Source organism: Pan troglodytes, chromosome 5, assembly GCF_028858775.2.
Source record: "Pan troglodytes isolate AG18354 chromosome 5, NHGRI_mPanTro3-v2.0_pri, whole genome shotgun sequence".
Classification (NCBI taxonomy): Eukaryota; Metazoa; Chordata; class Mammalia; order Primates; family Hominidae; genus Pan; species Pan troglodytes.
The window spans coordinates 1812480-1834862 of record NC_072403.2 but is presented as its reverse complement, the minus strand read 5'-3'; positions in this window follow the sequence as shown (position 1 = coordinate 1834862).

Here is a 22383-nt window from a genome sequence, read left to right as displayed (position 1 = left end):
CACAGATTGCGGTGTAGATATTTCCATCTTTCTACAGATGGCATTGTAGATATTTCCATGTTTATAAAGATGGCGGTGTAGATATTTCCATGTTTATGTAGATGGTGGTGTAGATACTACCATGTTTATACTGACAGCGGTGTAGATATTTCCAGGTTTATACAGACAGCGGTGTAGATATTTCCATGTTTATACAGATGGCGGTGTAGATATTTCCATGTTTATAGATATGGCGGTGTAGATATTTCCATGTTTATACAGATATCGTTGTAAATATTTCCATGTTTATACAGATCACGGTGTAGATATTTCCATGTTTATAGATATGGCGGTGTAGATATTTCCATGTTTATACAGATATCGTTGTAAATATTTCCATGTTTATACAGATAGCGGTGCAGATATTTCCATGTTTATACAGATGGCGGCGCAGATATTTCTATGAATATGTAGATGGGGGTGTACATATTTCCATGTATATACAGATAGCGGTGTAGTTATCTCCATGTTTATACAGATGGCGGTGTAGATATTTCCATGTTTATACAGATAACTTTGTAAGTATTTCCATGTTTATACAGATGGCGGTGTAGATATTTCGATGTTTATAGAGATAGCTGTGGAGATATTTTCATGTTTATAGAGATAGCGGTGCAGATATTTTCACGTTTATACTGATCGTGGTGTAGTTGTTTCCATGTTTATAGAGATAGCGGTGTGGATATTTCCATGTTTATACAGATAGGGGTGTAGATATTTCCATGTTTATGGAGATGGCGTTGTAGATATTTCCATGTTTATGCAGATCACGGTGTAGATATTTCCTTGTTTATGCAAATAGCGGTGTAGTTATTTCCATGTTTATACAGATAGCGGTGTAGATATTTCCTTGTTTATACAAATAAAAGTGTAGATATTTCCATGTTTATACAGATCACGGTGTAGATATTTCCTTGTTTATACAAATAGCGGTGTAGTTATTTCCATGTTTATACAGATAGCGGTGTAGATATTTCCATGTTTATACACACCACGATGTAGATATTTCCATGTTTTACAGATAGCGGTGCAGATATTTCCATGTTTGCAGAGATGGCGGTGTTGATATTTCCATCTATACACAGATGACCGTGTAGATATTTCCATGTTTATACAGATGGTGGCGCAGATATTTCTATGGATATGTAGATGGTGGTGTAGATATTTCCATGTATATACAGATAGCGGTGTAGTTATTTCCATGTTTATATAGAGAGCGGTGTAGATATTTCCATATATGTACACATGGCTGTGTAGATATTTCCATGTTTATACAGATGGCGGTGTACATATTTCCATGTTTATACAGATAACGTTGTAAGTATTTCCATGTTTATACAGATGGCACTGTAGATATTTCGATGTTTATAGAGATAGCAATGGAGATATTTCCATGTTTATAGAGATAGCGGTGTAGATATTTCCACGTTTATACTGATCGCGGTGTAGTTATTTCCATGTTTATAGAGATAGCGGTGTGTATATTTCCATGTTTATACAGATAGGGGTGTAGATATTTCCATGTTTATAGAGATGGCGTTGTAGATATTTCCATGTTTATACATATCACGGTGTAGATATTTCCTTGTTTATGCAAATAGCGGTGTAGTTACTTCCATGTTTATGCAGATAGCGGTGTAGATATTTACTTGTTTATACAAATAGCATTGTAGATATTTCCATGTTTATACAGATCACGGTGTAGATATTTCCTTGTTTATACAAATAGCGGTGTAGTTATTTCCATGTTTATACAGATAGCGGTGTAGATATTTCCATGTATATACAGATGGCTGTGTAGATATTTCCATGTTTATACAGATGGCTCTGTAGATATTTCCATGTTTATACAGATGACTTGTAGGTATTTCCATGTATATACAGATGGCGGAGTAGATATTTCCATGTTTATAGAGATAGCTGTGTAGATATTTCCATGTTTCTACAGATAGCGGTGTAGATATTTCCAAGTTTATACAGATCGCGGTGTAGATATTTCCATGTTTATGCAGATCGCGATGTAGATATTTCCATGTTTCTACAGATAGCGGTGTAGATATTTCCATGTTTATACAGATTGCGGTGTAGATATTTCCATGTTTATGCAGATCGCGGTGTAGATATTTCTATGTTTATACAGATAGCGGTGTAGATATTTCCATGTTTTTACAGACATTGGTGTAGATATTTTCATGTTTACAAAGATTGCGGTGTAGATATTTCCATCTTTCTACAGATGGCATTGTAGATATTTCAATGTTAATACAGATGGTGGTGTAGATACTACCAAGTTTATACAGACAGCGGTGTAGATATTTCCAGGTTTATACAGATAGCGGTGTAGATATTTCCATGTTTATACAGATGTTGGTGTAGATATTTCCATGTTTATAGATATGGCGGTGTTGATATTTCCATGTTTATACAGATATCGTTGTAAATATTTCCATGTTTATACAGATCACGGTGTAGATATTTCCATGTTTATAGAGATAGCGGTGTATATATTTCCATGTTTATACAGATAGCGGTGTAGATATTTCCATGTTTTTACAGACCACGGTGTAGATATTTCCATGTTTATAGAGATAGCGGTGAAGATATTTACATGTTTATAGAGATAGCGGTGTAGATATTTACATGTTTATACTGATCACGGTGTTGTTATTTCCATGTTTTTTGAGATAGTGGTGTGGATATTTCCATGTTTGTACAGATAGGGGTGCAGATATTTCCATGTTGATAGAGATGGCATTGTAGATATTTCCATGTTTATACAGATCACGGTGTAGATATTTCCTTGTTTATGCAAATAGCGGTGTAGTTATTTCCATGTTTATACAGATAGCGGTGTAGATATTTCCTTGTTTATACAAATAGCATTGTAGATATTTCCATGTTTATACAGATCACGGTGTAGATATTTCCTTGTTTATACAAATAGCGGTGTAGTTATTTCCATGTTTATACAGATAGCGGTGTAGATATTTCCATGTATATACAGATAGCGGTGTAGATATTTCCAAGTATATACAGATGGCTCTGTAGATATTTCCATGTTTATACAGATGACTTGTAGGTATTTCCATGTTTATGCAGATGGCGGTGTAGATATTTCCATGTTTATAGAGATAGCTGTGTAGGTATTTCCATGTTTCTACAGATAGCGGTGTAGATATTTCCATGTTTATACAGATCGCGGTGTAGATATTTCCATGTTTATGCAGATCGCGGTGTAGTTATTTCCATGGTTCTACAGATAGCGGTGTAGATATTTCCATGTTTATACAGATCGCGGTGTAGATATTTCCATGTTTTTGCAGATCGCGGTGTAGATATTTCCATGTTTATACAGATATCGGTGTAGATATTTCCATGTTTTTACAGATATTGGTGTAGGTATTTCCATGTTTACACAGATTGCGGTGTAGATATTTCCATCTTTCTACAGATGGCATTGTAGATATTTCCATGTTTATACAGATGGCAGTGTATATATTTCCATGTTTATATAGATGGTGGTGTAGATATTACCATGTTTATACAGATAGCGATGTAGATATTTCCATGTTTATACAGATAGCGGTGTAGATATTTCCATGTTTACACAGATGGCGGTGTAGATATTTCCATGTTTATAAAGATGGCGGTGTAGATATTTCCATGTTTATACAGATATCGGTGTAAATATTTCCATGTTTATACAGATCACGGTGTAGATATTTCCATGTTTATAGAGATAGCGGTGTATATATTTCCATGTTTATACAGATAGCGGTGTAGATATTTCCATGTTTATACAGACCACGGTGTAGATATTTCCATGTTTACACAGATAGCGGTGCAGATATTTCCATGTTTGTACAGATTGCGGTGTTGGTATTGCCATCTATACACAGATGACCGTGTAGATATTTCCATGTTTATACAGATGGCGGCGCAGATATTTCTATGGATATGTAGATGGCGGTGTAGATATTTCCATGTATATACAGATAGCGGTGTAGTTATTTCCATGTTTATATAGAGAGCGGTGTAGATATTTCCATGTATGTACACATGGCTGTGTAGATATTTCCATGTTTATACAGATGGCGGTGTAGATATTTCCATGTTTATACAGATAACTTTGTAAGTATTTCCATGTTTGTACAGATGGCGGTGTAGATATTTCGATGTTTATAGAGATAGCAGTGGAGATATTTCCATGTTTATAGAGATAGCGGTGTAGATATTTCCACGTTTATACTGATCGCGGTGTAGTTATTTCCATGTTTATAGAGATAGCGGTGTGGATATTTCCATGTTTATACAGATAGGGGTGTAGATATTTCCATGTTTATAGAGATGGCGTTGTAGTAATTTCCATGTTTATACAGATCACGGTGTAGATATTTCCTTGTTTATGCAAATAGCGGTGTAGTTATTTCCATGTTTATACAGATAGCGGTGTAGATATTTCCTTGTTTATACAAATAGCAGTGTAGATATTTCCATGTTTATACAGATCACGGTGTAGATATTTCCTTTGTATACAAATAGCGGTGTAGTTATTTCCATGTTTATACAGATAGCGGTGTAGATATTTCCATGTATATACAGATGGCTGTGTAGATATTTCCATGTTTATACAGATGGCTGTGTACATATTTCCATGTTTATACAGATGACTTGTAGGTATTTCCATGTTTATACAGATGGCGGTGTAGATATTTCCATGTTTATAGAGATAGCTGTGTAGATATTTCCATGTTTCTACAGATAGCGGTGTAGATATTTCCATGTTTATGCAGATCGCGGTGTAGATATTTCAATGCTTATGCAGATCTCGGTGTAGATTATTTCCATCTTTATACAGATAGCGGTGTAGATATTTCCATGTTTATGCAGATCGTGGTGTAGATATTTCCATCTTTCTACAGATGGCATTGTAGATATTTCCATGTTTATACAGATGGCGGTGTAGATATTTCCATGTTTATATAGATGGCGGTGTAGATATTACCATGTTTATACAGATAGCAGTGTAGATATTTCCAGGTTTATACAGATAGCGGTGTAGATATTTCCATGTTTATACAGATGGCGGTGTAGATATTTCCATGTTTATAGAGATGGCGGTGTAGATATTTCCATGTTTATACAAACCACGGTGTAGATATTTCTATGTTTATACAGATAGCGGTGCAGATATTTCCATGTTTGTACAGATGGCGGTGTTGATATTTCCATCTATACACAGATGACCGTGTAGATATTTCCATGTTTATGCAGATGGCGGCACAGATATTTCTATGGATATGTAGATGGCAGTGTAGATATTTCCATGTATATACAGACAGCGGTGTGGTTATTTCCATGTTTATATAGAGAGCGGTGTAGATATTTCCATGTATGTACACATGGCTTTGTAGATATTTCCATGTTTATACAGATAACGTTGTAAGTATTTCCATGTTTATACAGATGGCGCTGTAGATATTTCAATGTTTATAGAGATAGCAATGGAGATATTTCCATGTTTATAGAGATAGCGGTGTAGATATTTCCACGTTTATACTGATCGCGGTGTAGTTATTTCCATGTTTATAGAGATAGCGGTGTGTATATTTCCATGTTTATACAGATAGGGGTGTAGATATTTCCATGTTTATAGAGATGGCGTTGTAGATATTTCCATGTTTATACATATCACGGTGTAGATATTTGCTTGTTTATGCAAATAGCGGCGTAGTTATTTCCATGTTTATGCAGATAGCGGTGTAGATATTTACTTGTTTATACAAATAGCATTGTAGATATTTCCATGTTTATACAGATCACGGTGTAGATATTACCTTGTTTATACAAATAGCGGTGTAGTTATTTCCATGTTTATACAGGTAGCGGTGTAGATATTTCCATGTATATACAGATGGCTGTGTAGATATTTCCATGTTTATACAGATGGCTGTGTAGATATTTCCATGTTTATACAGATGACTTGTAGGTATTTCCATGTTTATACAGATGGCGGAGTAGATATTTCCATGTTTATAGAGATAGCTGTGTAGATATTTCCATGTTTCTACAGATATCGGTGTAGATATTTCCATGTTTAAACAGATCGCGGTGCAGATATTTCCATGTTTATGCAGATCGCGGTGTAGATATTTCCATGTTTCTACAGATAGCGGTGTAGATATTTCCATGTTTATTCAGATCGCGGTGTAGATATTTCCATGTTTATGCAGATCGCGGTGTAGATATTTCTATGTTTATACAGATAGCGGTGTAGATATTTCCATGTTTTTACAGACATTGGTGTAGATATTTCCATGTTTACACAGATTGCGGTGTAGATATTTCCATCTTTCTACAGATGGCATTGTAGATATTTCCATGTTTATAAAGATGGCGGTGTAGATATTTCCATGTTTATGTAGATGGTGGTGTAGATACTACCATGTTTATACTGACAGCGGTGTAGATATTTCCAGGTTTATACAGATAGCGGTGTAGATATTTCCATGTTTATACAGATGGCAGTGTAGATATTTCCATGTTTATAGATATGGCGGTGTAGATATTTCCATGTTTATACAGATATCGTTGTAAATATTTCCATGTTTATACAGATCACGGTGTAGATATTTCCATGTTTATAGATATGGCGGTGTAGATATTTCCATGTTTATACAGATATCGTTGTAAATATTTCCATGTTTATACAGATAGCGGTGCAGATATTTCCATGTTTATACAGATGGCGGCGCAGATATTTCTATGAATATGTAGATGGGGGTGTACATATTTCCATGTATATACAGATAGCGGTGTAGTTATCTCCATGTTTATACAGATGGCGGTGTAGATATTTCCATGTTTATACAGATAATTTGTAAGTATTTCCATGTTTATACAGATGGCGGTGTAGATATTTCGATGTTTATAGAGATAGCTGTGGAGATATTTTCATGTTTATAGAGATAGCGGTGTAGATATTTTCACGTTTATACTGATCGCGGTGTAGTTGTTTCCATGTTTATAGAGATAGCGGTGTGGATATTTCCATGTTTATACAGATAGGGGTGTAGATATTTCCATGTTTATGGAGATGGCGTTGTAGATATTTCCATGTTTATGCAGATCACGGTGTAGATATTTCCTTGTTTATGCAAATAGCGGTGTAGTTATTTCCATGTTTATACAGATAGCAGTGTAGATATTTCCTTGTTTATACAAATAAAAGTGTAGATATTTCCATGTTTATACAGATCACGGTGTAGATATTTCCTTGTTTATACAAATAGCGGTGTAGTTATTTCCATGTTTATACAGATAGCGGTGTAGATATTTCCATGTTTATACACACCACGATGTAGATATTTCCATGTTTTACAGATAGCGGTGCAGATATTTCCATGTTTGCAGAGATGGCGGTGTTGATATTTCCATCTATACACAGATGACCGTGTAGATATTTCCATGTTTATACAGATGGCGGCGCAGATATTTCTATGGATATGTAGATGGTGGTGTAGATATTTCCATGTATATACAGATAGCGGTGTAGTTATTTCCATGTTTATATAGAGAGCGGTGTAGATATTTCCATATATGTACACATGGCTGTGTAGATATTTCCATGTTTATACAGATGGCGGTGTACATATTTCCATGTTTATACAGATAACGTTGTAAGTATTTCCATGTTTATACAGATGGCACTGTAGATATTTCGATGTTTATAGAGATAGCAATGGAGATATTTCCATGTTTATAGAGATAGCGGTGTAGATATTTCCACGTTTATACTGATCGCGGTGTAGTTATTTCCATGTTTATAGAGATAGCGGTGTGTATATTTCCATGTTTATACAGATAGGGGTGTAGATATTTCCACGTTTATAGAGATGGCGTTGTAGATATTTCCATGTTTATACATATCACGGTGTAGATATTTGCTTGTTTATGCAAATAGCGGCGTAGTTATTTCCATGTTTATGCAGATAGCGGTGTAGATATTTACTTGTTTATACAAATAGCATTGTAGATATTTCCATGTTTACACAGATCACGGTGTAGATATTACCTTGTTTATACAAATAGCGGTGTAGTTATTTCCATGTTTATACAGGTAGCGGTGTAGATATTTCCATGTATATACAGATGGCTGTGTAGATATTTCCATGTTTATACAGATGGCTGTGTAGATATTTCCATGTTTATACAGATGACTTGTAGGTATTTCCATGTTTATACAGATGGCGGAGTAGATATTTCCATGTTTATAGAGATAGCTGTGTAGATATTTCCATGTTTCTACAGATATCGGTGTAGATATTTCCATGTTTATACAGATCGCGGTGCAGATATTTCCATGTTTATGCAGATCGCGGTGTAGATATTTCCATGTTTCTACAGATAGCGGTGTAGATATTTCCATGTTTATTCAGATCGCGGTGTAGATATTTCCATGTTTATGCAGATCGCGGTGTAGATATTTCTTTGTTTATACAGATAGCGGTGTAGATATTTCCATGTTTTTACAGACATTGGTGTAGATATTTCCATGTTTACACAGATTGCGGTGTAGATATTTCCATCTTTCTACTGATGGCATTGTAGATATTTCCATGTTTATAAAGATGGCGGTGTAGATATTTCCATGTTTATGTAGATGGTGGTGTAGATACTACCATGTTTATACTGACAGCGGTGTAGATATTTCCAGGTTTATACAGATAGCGGTGTAGATATTTCCATGTTTATACAGATGGCAGTGTAGATATTTCCATGTTTATAGATATGGCGGTGTAGATATTTCCATGTTTATACAGATATCGTTGTAAATATTTCCATGTTTATACAGATCACGGTGTAGATATTTCCATGTTTATAGATATGGCGGTGTAGATATTTCCATGTTTATACAGATATCGTTGTAAATATTTCCATGTTTATACAGATAGCGGTGCAGATATTTCCATGTTTATACAGATGGCGGCGCAGATATTTCTATGAATATGTAGATGGGGGTGTACATATTTCCATGTATATACAGATAGCGGTGTAGTTATCTCCATGTTTATACAGATGGCGGTGTAGATATTTCCATGTTTATACAGATAATTTGTAAGTATTTCCATGTTTATACAGATGGCGGTGTAGATATTTCGATGTTTATAGAGATAGCTGTGGAGATATTTTCATGTTTATAGAGATAGCGGTGTAGATATTTTCACGTTTATACTGATCGCGGTGTAGTTGTTTCCATGTTTATAGAGATAGCGGTGTGGATATTTCCATGTTTATACAGATAGGGGTGTAGATATTTCCATGTTTATGGAGATGGCGTTGTAGATATTTCCATGTTTATGCAGATCACGGTGTAGATATTTCCTTGTTTATGCAAATAGCGGTGTAGTTATTTCCATGTTTATACAGATAGCAGTGTAGATATTTCCTTGTTTATACAAATAAAAGTGTAGATATTTCCATGTTTATACAGATCACGGTGTAGATATTTCCTTGTTTATACAAATAGCGGTGTAGTTATTTCCATGTTTATACAGATAGCGGTGTAGATATTTCCATGTTTATACACACCACGATGTAGATATTTCCATGTTTTACAGATAGCGGTGCAGATATTTCCATGTTTGCAGAGATGGCGGTGTTGATATTTCCATCTATACACAGATGACCGTGTAGATATTTCCATGTTTATACAGATGGCGGCGCAGATATTTCTATGGATATGTAGATGGTGGTGTAGATATTTCCATGTATATACAGATAGCGGTGTAGTTATTTCCATGTTTATATAGAGAGCGGTGTAGATATTTCCATATATGTACACATGGCTGTGTAGATATTTCCATGTTTATACAGATGGCGGTGTACATATTTCCATGTTTATACAGATAACGTTGTAAGTATTTCCATGTTTATACAGATGGCACTGTAGATATTTCGATGTTTATAGAGATAGCAATGGAGATATTTCCATGTTTATAGAGATAGCGGTGTAGATATTTCCACGTTTATACTGATCGCGGTGTAGTTATTTCCATGTTTATAGAGATAGCGGTGTGTATATTTCCATGTTTATACAGATAGGGGTGTAGATATTTCCATGTTTATAGAGATGGCGTTGTAGATATTTCCATGTTTATACATATCACGGTGTAGATATTTCCTTGTTTATGCAAATAGTGGTGTAGTTATTTCCATGTTTATGCAGATAGCGGTGTAGATATTTACTTGTTTATACAAATAGCATTGTAGATATTTCCATGTTTATACAGATCACGGTGTAGATATTTCCTTGTTTATACAAATAGCGGTGTAGTTATTTCCATGTTTATACAGATAGCGGTGTAGATATTTCCATGTATATACAGATGGCTGTGTAGATATTTCCATGTTTATACAGATGGCTTTGTAGATATTTCCATGTTTATACAGATGACTTGTAGGTATTTCCATGTATATACAGATGGCGGAGTAGATATTTCCATGTTTATAGAGATAGCTGTGTAGATATTTCCATGTTTCTACAGATAGCGGTGTAGATATTTCCAAGTTTATACAGATCGCGGTGTAGATATTTCCATGTTTATGCAGATCGCGATGTAGATATTTCCATGTTTCTACAGATAGCGGTGTAGATATTTCCATGTTTATACAGATTGCGGTGTAGATATTTCCATGTTTATGCAGATCGCGGTGTAGATATTTCTATGTTTATACAGATAGCGGTGTAGATATTTCCATGTTTTTACAGACATTGGTGTAGATATTTCCATGTTTACAAAGATTGCGGTGTAGATATTTCCATCTTTCTACAGATGGCATTTTAGATATTTCAATGTTTATACAGATGGTGGTGTAGATACTACCAAGTTTATACAGACAGCGGTGTAGATATTTCCAGGTTTATACAGATAGCGGTGTAGATATTTCCATGTTTATACAGATGGCGGTGTAGATATTTCCATGTTTATAGATATGGCGGTGTTGATATTTCCATGTTTATACAGATATCGTTGTAAATATTTCCATGTTTATACAGATCACGGTGTAGATATTTCCATGTTTATATAGATAGCGGTGTATATATTTCCATGTTTATACAGATAGCGGTGTAGATATTTCCATGTTTTTACAGACCACGGTGTAGATATTTCCATGTTTATACAGATAGCGGTGCAGGTATTTCCATGTTTGTACAGATGGCGGTGTTGATATTTCCATCTATACACAGATGACAGTGTAGATATTTCCATGTTTATACAGATGGCGGTGTAGATATTTCCATGTTTATACAGATAACTTTGTAAGTATTTCCATGTTTATACAGATGGCGGTGTAGATATTTCCATGTTTATAGAGATAGCGGTGAAGATATTTACATGTTTATAGAGATACCGGTGTAGATATTTACATGTTTATACTGATCACGGTGTTGTTATTTCCATGTTTTTTGAGATAGCGGTGTGGATATTTCCATGTTTGTACAGATAGGGGTGCAGATATTTCCATGTTGATAGAGATGGCGTTGTAGATATTTCCATGTTTATACAGATCACGGTGTAGATATTTCCTTGTTTATGCAAATAGCGGTGTAGTTATTTCCATGTTTATACAGATAGCGGTGTAGATATTTCCTTGTTTATACAAATAGCATTGTAGATATTTCCATGTTTATACAGATCACGGTGTAGATATTTCCTTGTTTATACAAATAGCGGTGTAGTTATTTCCATGTTTATACAGATAGCGGTGTAGATATTTCCATGTATATACAGATAGCGGTGTAGATATTTCCAAGTATATACAGATGGCTGTGTAGATATTTCCATGTTTATACAGATGACTTGTAGGTATTTCCATGTTTATGCAGATGGCGGTGTAGATATTTCCATGTTTATAGAGATAGCTGTGTAGGTATTTCCATGTTTCTACAGATAGCGGTGTAGATATTTCCATGTTTATACAGATCGCGGTGTAGATATTTCCATGTTTATGCAGATCGCGGTGTAGTTATTTCCATGGTTCTACAGATAGCGGTGTAGATATTTCCATGTTTATACAGATCGCGGTGTAGATATTTCCATGTTTTTGCAGATCGCGGTGTAGATATTTCCATGTTTATACAGATATCGGTGTAGATATTTCCATGTTTTTACAGATATTGGTGTAGGTATTTCCATGTTTACACAGATTGCGGTGTAGATATTTCCATCTTTCTACAGATGGCATTGTAGATATTTCCATGTTTATACAGATGGCGGTGTATATATTTCCATGTTTATATAGATGGTGGTGTAGATATTACCATGTTTATACAGATAGCGATGTAGATATTTCCATGTTTATACAGATAGCGGTGTAGATATTTCCATGTTTACACAGATGGCGGTGTAGATATTTCCATGTTTATAAAGATGGCGGTGTAGATATTTCCATGTTTATACAGATATCGGTGTAAATATTTCCATGTTTATACAGATCACGGTGTAGATATTTCCATGTTTATAGAGATAGCGGTGTATATATTTCCATGTTTATACAGATAGCGGTGTAGATATTTCCATGTTTATACAGACCACGGTGTAGATATTTCCATGTTTACACAGATAGCGGTGCAGATATTTCCATGTTTGTACAGATTGCGGTGTTGATATTGCCATCTATACACAGATGACGGTGTAGATATTTCCATGTTTATACAGATGGCGGCGCAGATATTTCTATGGATATGTAGATGGCGGTGTAGATATTTCCATGTATATACAGATAGCGGTGTAGTTATTTCCATGTTTATATAGAGAGCGGTGTAGATATTTCCATGTATGTACACATGGCTGTGTAGATATTTCCATGTTTATACAGATGGCGGTGTAGATATTTCCATGTTTATACAGATAACTTTGTAAGTATTTCCATGTTTGTACAGATGGCGGTGTAGATATTTCGATGTTTATAGAGATAGCAGTGGAGATATTTCCATGTTTATAGAGATAGCGGTGTAGATATTTCCACGTTTATACTGATCGCGGTGTAGTTATTTCCATGTTTATAGAGATAGCGGTGTGGATATTTCCATGTTTATACAGATAGGGGTGTAGATATTTCCATGTTTATAGAGATGGCGTTGTAGATATTTCCATGTTTATACAGATCACGGTGTAGATATTTCCTTGTTTATGCAAATAGCGGTGTAGTTATTTCCATGTTTATACAGATAGCGGTGTAGATATTTCCTTGTTTATACAAATAGCAGTGTAGATATTTCCATGTTTATACAGATCACGGTGTAGATATTTCCTTTGTATACAAATAGCGGTGTAGTTATTTCCATGTTTATACAGATAGCGGTGTAGATATTTCCATGTATATACAGATGGCTGTGTAGATATTTCCATGTTTATACAGATGGCTGTGTACATATTTCCATGTTTATACAGATGACTTGTAGGTATTTCCATGTTTATACAGATGGCGGTGTAGATATTTCCATGTTTATAGAGATAGCTGTGTAGATATTTCCATGTTTCTACAGATAGCGGTGTAGATATTTCCATGTTTATGCAGATCACGGTGTAGATATTTCAATGCTTATGCAGATCTCGGTGTAGATTATTTCCATCTTTATACAGATAGCGGTGTAGATATTTCCATGTTTATGCAGATCGTGGTGTAGATATTTCCATCTTTCTACAGATGGCATTGTAGATATTTCCATGTTTATACATATCACGGTGTAGATATTTCCTTGTTTATGCAAATAGTGGTGTAGTTATTTCCATGTTTATGCAGATAGCGGTGTAGATATTTACTTGTTTATACAAATAGCATTGTAGATATTTCCATGTTTATACAGATCACGGTGTAGATATTTCCTTGTTTATACAAATAGCGGTGTAGTTATTTCCATGTTTATACAGATAGCGGTGTAGATATTTCCATGTATATACAGATGGCTGTGTAGATATTTCCATGTTTATACAGATGGCTTTGTAGATATTTCCATGTTTATACAGATGACTTGTAGGTATTTCCATGTATATACAGATGGCGGAGTAGATATTTCCATGTTTATAGAGATAGCTGTGTAGATATTTCCATGTTTCTACAGATAGCGGTGTAGATATTTCCAAGTTTATACAGATCGCGGTGTAGATATTTCCATGTTTATGCAGATCGCGATGTAGATATTTCCATGTTTCTACAGATAGCGGTGTAGATATTTCCATGTTTATACAGATTGCGGTGTAGATATTTCCATGTTTATGCAGATCGCGGTGTAGATATTTCTATGTTTATACAGATAGCGGTGTAGATATTTCCATGTTTTTACAGACATTGGTGTAGATATTTCCATGTTTACAAAGATTGCGGTGTAGATATTTCCATCTTTCTACAGATGGCATTTTAGATATTTCAATGTTTATACAGATGGTGGTGTAGATACTACCAAGTTTATACAGACAGCGGTGTAGATATTTCCAGGTTTATACAGATAGCGGTGTAGATATTTCCATGTTTATACAGATGGCGGTGTAGATATTTCCATGTTTATAGATATGGCGGTGTTGATATTTCCATGTTTATACAGATATCGTTGTAAATATTTCCATGTTTATACAGATCACGGTGTAGATATTTCCATGTTTATATAGATAGCGGTGTATATATTTCCATGTTTATACAGATAGCGGTGTAGATATTTCCATGTTTTTACAGACCACGGTGTAGATATTTCCATGTTTATACAGATAGCGGTGCAGGTATTTCCATGTTTGTACAGATGGCGGTGTTGATATTTCCATCTATACACAGATGACAGTGTAGATATTTCCATGTTTATACAGATGGCGGTGTAGATATTTCCATGTTTATACAGATAACTTTGTAAGTATTTCCATGTTTATACAGATGGCGGTGTAGATATTTCCATGTTTATAGAGATAGCGGTGAAGATATTTACATGTTTATAGAGATACCGGTGTAGATATTTACATGTTTATACTGATCACGGTGTTGTTATTTCCATGTTTTTTGAGATAGCGGTGTGGATATTTCCATGTTTGTACAGATAGGGGTGCAGATATTTCCATGTTGATAGAGATGGCGTTGTAGATATTTCCATGTTTATACAGATCACGGTGTAGATATTTCCTTGTTTATGCAAATAGCGGTGTAGTTATTTCCATGTTTATACAGATAGCGGTGTAGATATTTCCTTGTTTATACAAATAGCATTGTAGATATTTCCATGTTTATACAGATCACGGTGTAGATATTTCCTTGTTTATACAAATAGCGGTGTAGTTATTTCCATGTTTATACAGATAGCGGTGTAGATATTTCCATGTATATACAGATAGCGGTGTAGATATTTCCAAGTATATACAGATGGCTGTGTAGATATTTCCATGTTTATACAGATGACTTGTAGGTATTTCCAAGTTTATGCAGATGGCGGTGTAGATATTTCCATGTTTATAGAGATAGCTGTGTAGGTATTTCCATGTTTCTACAGATAGCGGTGTAGATATTTCCATGTTTATACAGATCGCGGTGTAGATATTTCCATGTTTATGCAGATCGCGGTGTAGTTATTTCCATGGTTCTACAGATAGCGGTGTAGATATTTACATGTTTATACAGATCGCGGTGTAGATATTTCCATGTTTTTGCAGATCGCGGTGTAGATATTTCCATGTTTATACAGATATCGGTGTAGATATTTCCATGTTTTTACAGATATTGGTGTAGGTATTTCCATGTTTACACAGATTGCGGTGTAGATATTTCCATCTTTCTACAGATGGCATTGTAGATATTTCCATGTTTATACAGATGGCGGTGTATATATTTCCATGTTTATATAGATGGTGGTGTAGATATTACCATGTTTATACAGATAGCGATGTAGATATTTCCATGTTTATACAGATAGCGGTGTAGATATTTCCATGTTTACACAGATGGCGGTGTAGATATTTCCATGTTTATAAAGATGGCGGTGTAGATATTTCCATGTTTATACAGATATCGGTGTAAATATTTCCATGTTTATACAGATCACGGTGTAGATATTTCCATGTTTATAGAGATAGCGGTGTATATATTTCCATGTTTATACAGATAGCGGTGTAGATATTTCCATGTTTATACAGACCACGGTGTAGATATTTCCATGTTTACACAGATAGCGGTGCAGATATTTCCATGTTTGTACAGATTGCGGTGTTGATATTGCCATCTATACACAGATGACGGTGTAGATATTTCCATGTTTATACAGATGGAGGCGCAGATATTTCTATGGATATGTAGATGGCGGTGTAGATATTTCCATGTATATACAGATAGCGGTGTAGTTATTTCCATGTTTATATAGAGAGCGGTGTAGATATTTCCATGTATGTACACATGGCTGTGTAGATATTTCCATGTTTATACAGATGGCGGTGTAGATATTTCCATGTTTATACAGATAACTTTGTAAGTATTTCCATGTTTGTACAGATGGCGGTGTAGATATTTCGATGTTTATAGAGATAGCAGTGGAGATATTTCCATGTTTATAGAGATAGCGGTGTAGATATTTCCACGTTTATACTGATCGCGGTGTAGTTATTTCCATGTTTATAGAGATAGCGGTGTGGATATTTCCATGTTTATACAGATAGGGGTGTAGATATTTCCATGTTTATAGAGATGGCGTTGTAGATATTTCCATGTTTATACAGATCACGGTGTAGATATTTCCTTGTTTATGCAAATAGCGGTGTAGTTATTTCCATGTTTATACAGATAGCGGTGTAGATATTTCCTTGTTTATACAAATAGCAGTGTAGATATTTCCATGTTTATACAGATCACGGTGTAGATATTTCCTTTGTATACAAATAGCGGTGTAGTTATTTCCATGTTTATACAGATAGCGGTGTAGATATTTCCATGTATATACAGATGGCTGTGTAGATATTTCCATGTTTATACAGATGGCTGTGTACATATTTCCATGTTTATACAGATGACTTGTAGGTATTTCCATGTTTATACAGATGGCGGTGTAGATATTTCCATGTTTATAGAGATAGCTGTGTAGATATTTCCATGTTTCTACAGATAGCGGTGTAGATATTTCCATGTTTATGCAGATCACGGTGTAGATATTTCAATGCTTATGCAGATCTCGGTGTAGATTATTTCCATCTTTATACAGATAGCGGTGTAGATATTTCCATGTTTATGCAGATCGTGGTGTAGATATTTCCATCTTTCTACAGATGGCATTGTAGATATTTCCATGTTTATACAGATGGCGGTGTAGATATTTCCATGTTTATATAGATGGCGGTGTAGATATTACCATGTTTATACAGATAGCAGTGTAGATATTTCCAGGTTTATACAGAAAGCGGTGTAGATATTTCCATGTTTATACAGATGGCGGTGTAGATATTTCCATGTTTATAGAGATGGCGGTGTAGATATTTCCATGTTTATACAGATATCGGTGTAAATATTTCCATGTTTATACAGATCACGGTGTAGATATTTCCATGTTTATAGAGATGGCGGTGTATATATTTCCATGTTTATACAGATCGCGGTGTAGATATTTCCATGTTTTTGCAGATCGCGGTGTAGATTTTTCCATGTTTATACAGATAGCGGTGTAGATATTTCCATGTTTTTAGAGATATTGGTGTAGATATTTCCATGTTTACACAGATTGCGGTGTAGATATTTCCATCTTTCTACAGATGGCATTGTAGATATTTCCATGTTTATACAGATCACGGTGTAGATATTTCCATGTTTATAGAGATAGCGGTGTAGATATTTCCACGTTTATACTGATAGCGGTGTGGTTATTTCCATGTATATAGAGATAGCGGTGTGGATATTTCCATGTTTATACACATAGGGTTGTAGATATTTCCATGTTTATAGAGATGGCGTTGTAGATATTTCCATGTTTATACAGATCACGGTGTAGATATTTCCTTGTTTATGCAAATAGCGGTGTAGTTATTTCCATGTTTCTACAGATAGCGGTGTAGATATTTCCTTGTTTATGCAAATAGCAGGGTAGATATTTCCATGTTTACACAAATCACGGTGTAGATATTTCCTTGTTTATACAAATAGCGGTGTAGTTATTTCCATGTTTATATAGAGAGCGGTGTAGATATTTCCATGTTTATACAGATCACGGTGTAGATATTTCCTTGTTTATGCAAATAGCGGTGTACTTATATCCATGTTTATACAGATAGCGGTGTAGATATTTCCTTGTTTATACAAATAGCAGTGTAGGTATTTCCATGTTTATACAGATCACGGTGTAGATATTTCCTTGTTTATACAAATAGCGGTGTAGTTATTCCCATGTTTATACAGATAGCGGTGTAGATATTTCCATGTATATACAGATGGCTGTGTAGATATTTCCATGTTTATACAGATGGCTTTGTAGATATTTCCATGTTTATACAGATGACTTGTAGGTATTTCCATGTTTATACACATTGCGGTGTAGATATTTCCATGTTTATAGAGATAGCTGTGTAGATATTTCCATGTTTCTACAGATAGCGGTGTAGATATTTCCATGTTTATACAGATCGCGGTGTAGATATTTCCATGTTTATGCAGATCGCGGTGTGGATATTTCCATGTTTCTACAGATAGCGGTGTAGATATTTCCATGTTTACACAGATTGCGGTGTAGATATTTCCATCTTTCTACAGGTGGAAATGAAGATATTTCCATGTTTATACAGATAGCGGTGTAGATATTTTCAGGTTTATACAGATAGCGGTGAAGATATTTCCATGTTTATACAGATGGCGGTGTAGATATTTCCATGTTTATAGAGATGGCGGTGTATATATTTCCATGTTTATACAGATAGCGGTGTAGATATTTCCATGTTTATACAGACCACGGTGTAGATAATTCCATGTTTATACAGATAGCGGTGCAGATATTTCCATGTTTGTACAGATGGCGGTGTTGATATTTCCATCTATACACAGATGACCGTGTAGATATTTCCATGTTTATACAGATGGTGGCGCAGATATGTCTATGGATATGTAGATGGCGGCGTAGATATTTCCATGTATATACAGATAGCGGTGTTGTTATTTCCATGTTTATATGGAGACCGGTGTAGATATTTCCATATATGTACACATGGCTGTGTAGATATTTCCATGTTTATACAGATGGCGGTGTAGATATTTCCATGTTTATAAAGATAACTTTGTCAGTATTTCCATGTTTATACAGATGGCGGTGTAGATATTTCGATGTTTATATAGATAGTAGTGGAGATATTTCCATGTTTATAGAGATAGCGGTGTAGATATTTCCACGTTTATACTGATCGCGGTATAGATATTTCCATGTTTATAGAGATAGCGGTGTGGATATTTCCATGTTTATACAGATAGGGATGTAGATATTTCCATGTTTATAGAGATAGCATTGTAGATATTTCCATGTTTATACAGATCACGGTGTAGATATTTCCTTGTTTATGCAAATAGCGGTGTAGTTATTTCCATGTTTATACAGATAGCGGTGTAGATATATCCTTGTTTATACAAATAACAGTGTAGATATTTACATGTTTATACAGATCACGGTGTAGATATTTCCTTGTTTATACAAATAGCGGTGTAGTTATTTCCATGTTTATACAGAGAGCGGTGTAGATATTTCCATGTATATACAGATGGCTGTGTAGATATTTCCATGTTTATACAGATGGCTGTGTAGGTATTTCCATGTTTATACAGATGACTTGTAGGTATTTCCATGTTTATACAGATGGCGGTGTAGATATTTCCATGTTTATAGAGATAGCTGTGTAGATATTTCCATGTTCCTACAGATAGCGGTGTAGATATTTCCATGTTTATACAGATTGCGGTGTAGATATTTCGATGTTTATGCAGATCGCGTTGTAGATATTTCCATGTTTATACACATCACGGTGTAGATATTTCCTTGTTTAGGCAAATAGCGGTGTAGTTATTTCCATGTTTATACAGATAGCGGTGTAGATATTTCCTTGTTTATACAAATAGCAGTGTAGGTATTTCCATGTTTATACAGATCACGGTGTAGATATTTCCTTCTTTATACAAATAGCGGTGTAGTTATTTCCATGTTTATACAGATAGCGGTGTAGATATTTCGATGTATATACAGATGGCTGTGTAGATATTTCCATGTTTATACAGATGACTTGTAGGTATTTCCATGTTTATACACATTGCGGTGTAAATATTTCCATGTTTATAGAGATAGCTGTGTAGATATTTCCATGTTTCTACAGATAGCGGTGTAGATATTTCCATGTTTATACAGATCGCGGTGTAGATATTTCCATCTTTATGCAGATCGCGGTGTAAATATTTCCATGTTTCTACAGATTGCGGTGTAGATATTTCCATGTTTACACAGATTGCGGTGTAGATATTTCCATATTTCTACAGGTGGAGTTGTAGATATTTCCATGTTTATTCAGATAGCGGTGTAGATATTTTCAGGTTTATACAGATAGCGGTGAAGATATTTCCATGTTTATACAGATGGCGGTGTAGATATTTCCTTGTTTATAGAGATGGCGGTGTAGATATTTCCATGTTTATACACATAACGGTGTAAATAGTTCCATGTTTATACAGATCACGTTGCAGATATTTCCATGTTTATAGAGATGGCAGTGTATATATTTCCATGTTTATACAGATAGCGGTGTAGATATTTCCATGTTTATACAGACCACGGTGTAGATAATTCCATGTTTATACAGATAGCGGTGCAGATATTTCCATGTTTGTACAGATGGCGGTGTTGATATTTCCATCTATACACAGATGACCGTGTAGATATTTCCATGTGTATACAGATGGTGGCGCAGATATGTCTATGGATATGTAGATGGCGGTGTAGATATTTCCATGTATATACAGACAGCGGTGTTGTTATTTCCATGTTTATATGGAGACCGGTGTAGATATTTCCATATATGTACACATGGCTGTGAAGATATTTCCATGTTTATACAGATGGCGGTGTAGATATTTCCATGTTTATAAAGATAACTTTGTCAGTATTTCCATGTTTATACAGATGGCGGTGTAGATATTTCGATGTTTATATAGATAGTAGTGGAGATATTTCCATGTTTATAGAGATAGCGGTGTAGATATTTCCACGTTTATACTGATCGCGGTATAGTTATTTCCATGTTTATAGAGATAGCGGTGTGGATATTTCCATGTTTATACAGATAGGGATGTAGATATTTCCATGTTTATAGAGATGGCATTGTAGATATTTCCATGTTTATACAGATCACGGTGTAGATATTTCCTTGTTTATGCAAATAGCGGTGTAGTTATTTCCATGTTTATACAGATAGCGGTGTAGATATATCCTTGTTTATACAAATAACAGTGTAGATATTTACATGTTTATACAGATCACGGTGTAGATATTTCCTTATTTATACAAATAGCGGTGTAGTTATTTCCATGTTTATACAGAGAGCGGTGTAGATATTTCCATGTATATACAGATGGCTGTGTAGATATTTCCATGTTTATACAGATGGCTGTGTAGATATTTCCATGTTTATGCAGATGACTTGTAGGTATTTCCATGTTTATAGAGATGGCGGTGTAGATATTTCCATGTTTATAGAGATAGCTGTGTAGATATTTCCATGTTCCTACAGATAGCGGTGTAGATATTTCCATGTTTATACAGATTGCGGTGTAGATATTTCGATGTTTATGCAGATCGCGGTGTAGATATTTCCATGTTTATACAGATCACGGTGTAGATATTTCCTTGTTTATGCAAATAGCGGTGTAGTTATTTCCATGTTTATACAGATAGCGGTGTAGATATTTCCTTGTTTATACAAATAGCAGTGTAGGTATTTCCATGTTTATACAGATCACGGTGTAGATATTTCCTTCTTTATACAAATAGCGGTGTAGTTATTTCCATGTTTATACAGATAGCGGTGTAGATATTTCGATGTATATACAGATGGCTGTGTAGATATTTCCATGTTTATACAGATGACTTGTAGGTATTTCCATGTTTATACACATTGCGGTGTAGATATTTCCATGTTTATAGAGATAGCGGTGTAGATATTTCCATGTTTATACAGATCGCGGTGTAGATATTTCCATCTTTATGCAGATCGCGGTGTAGATATTTCCATGTTTCTACAGATTGCGGTGTAGATATTTCCATGTTTACACAGATTGCGGTGTAGATATTTCCATCTTTCTACA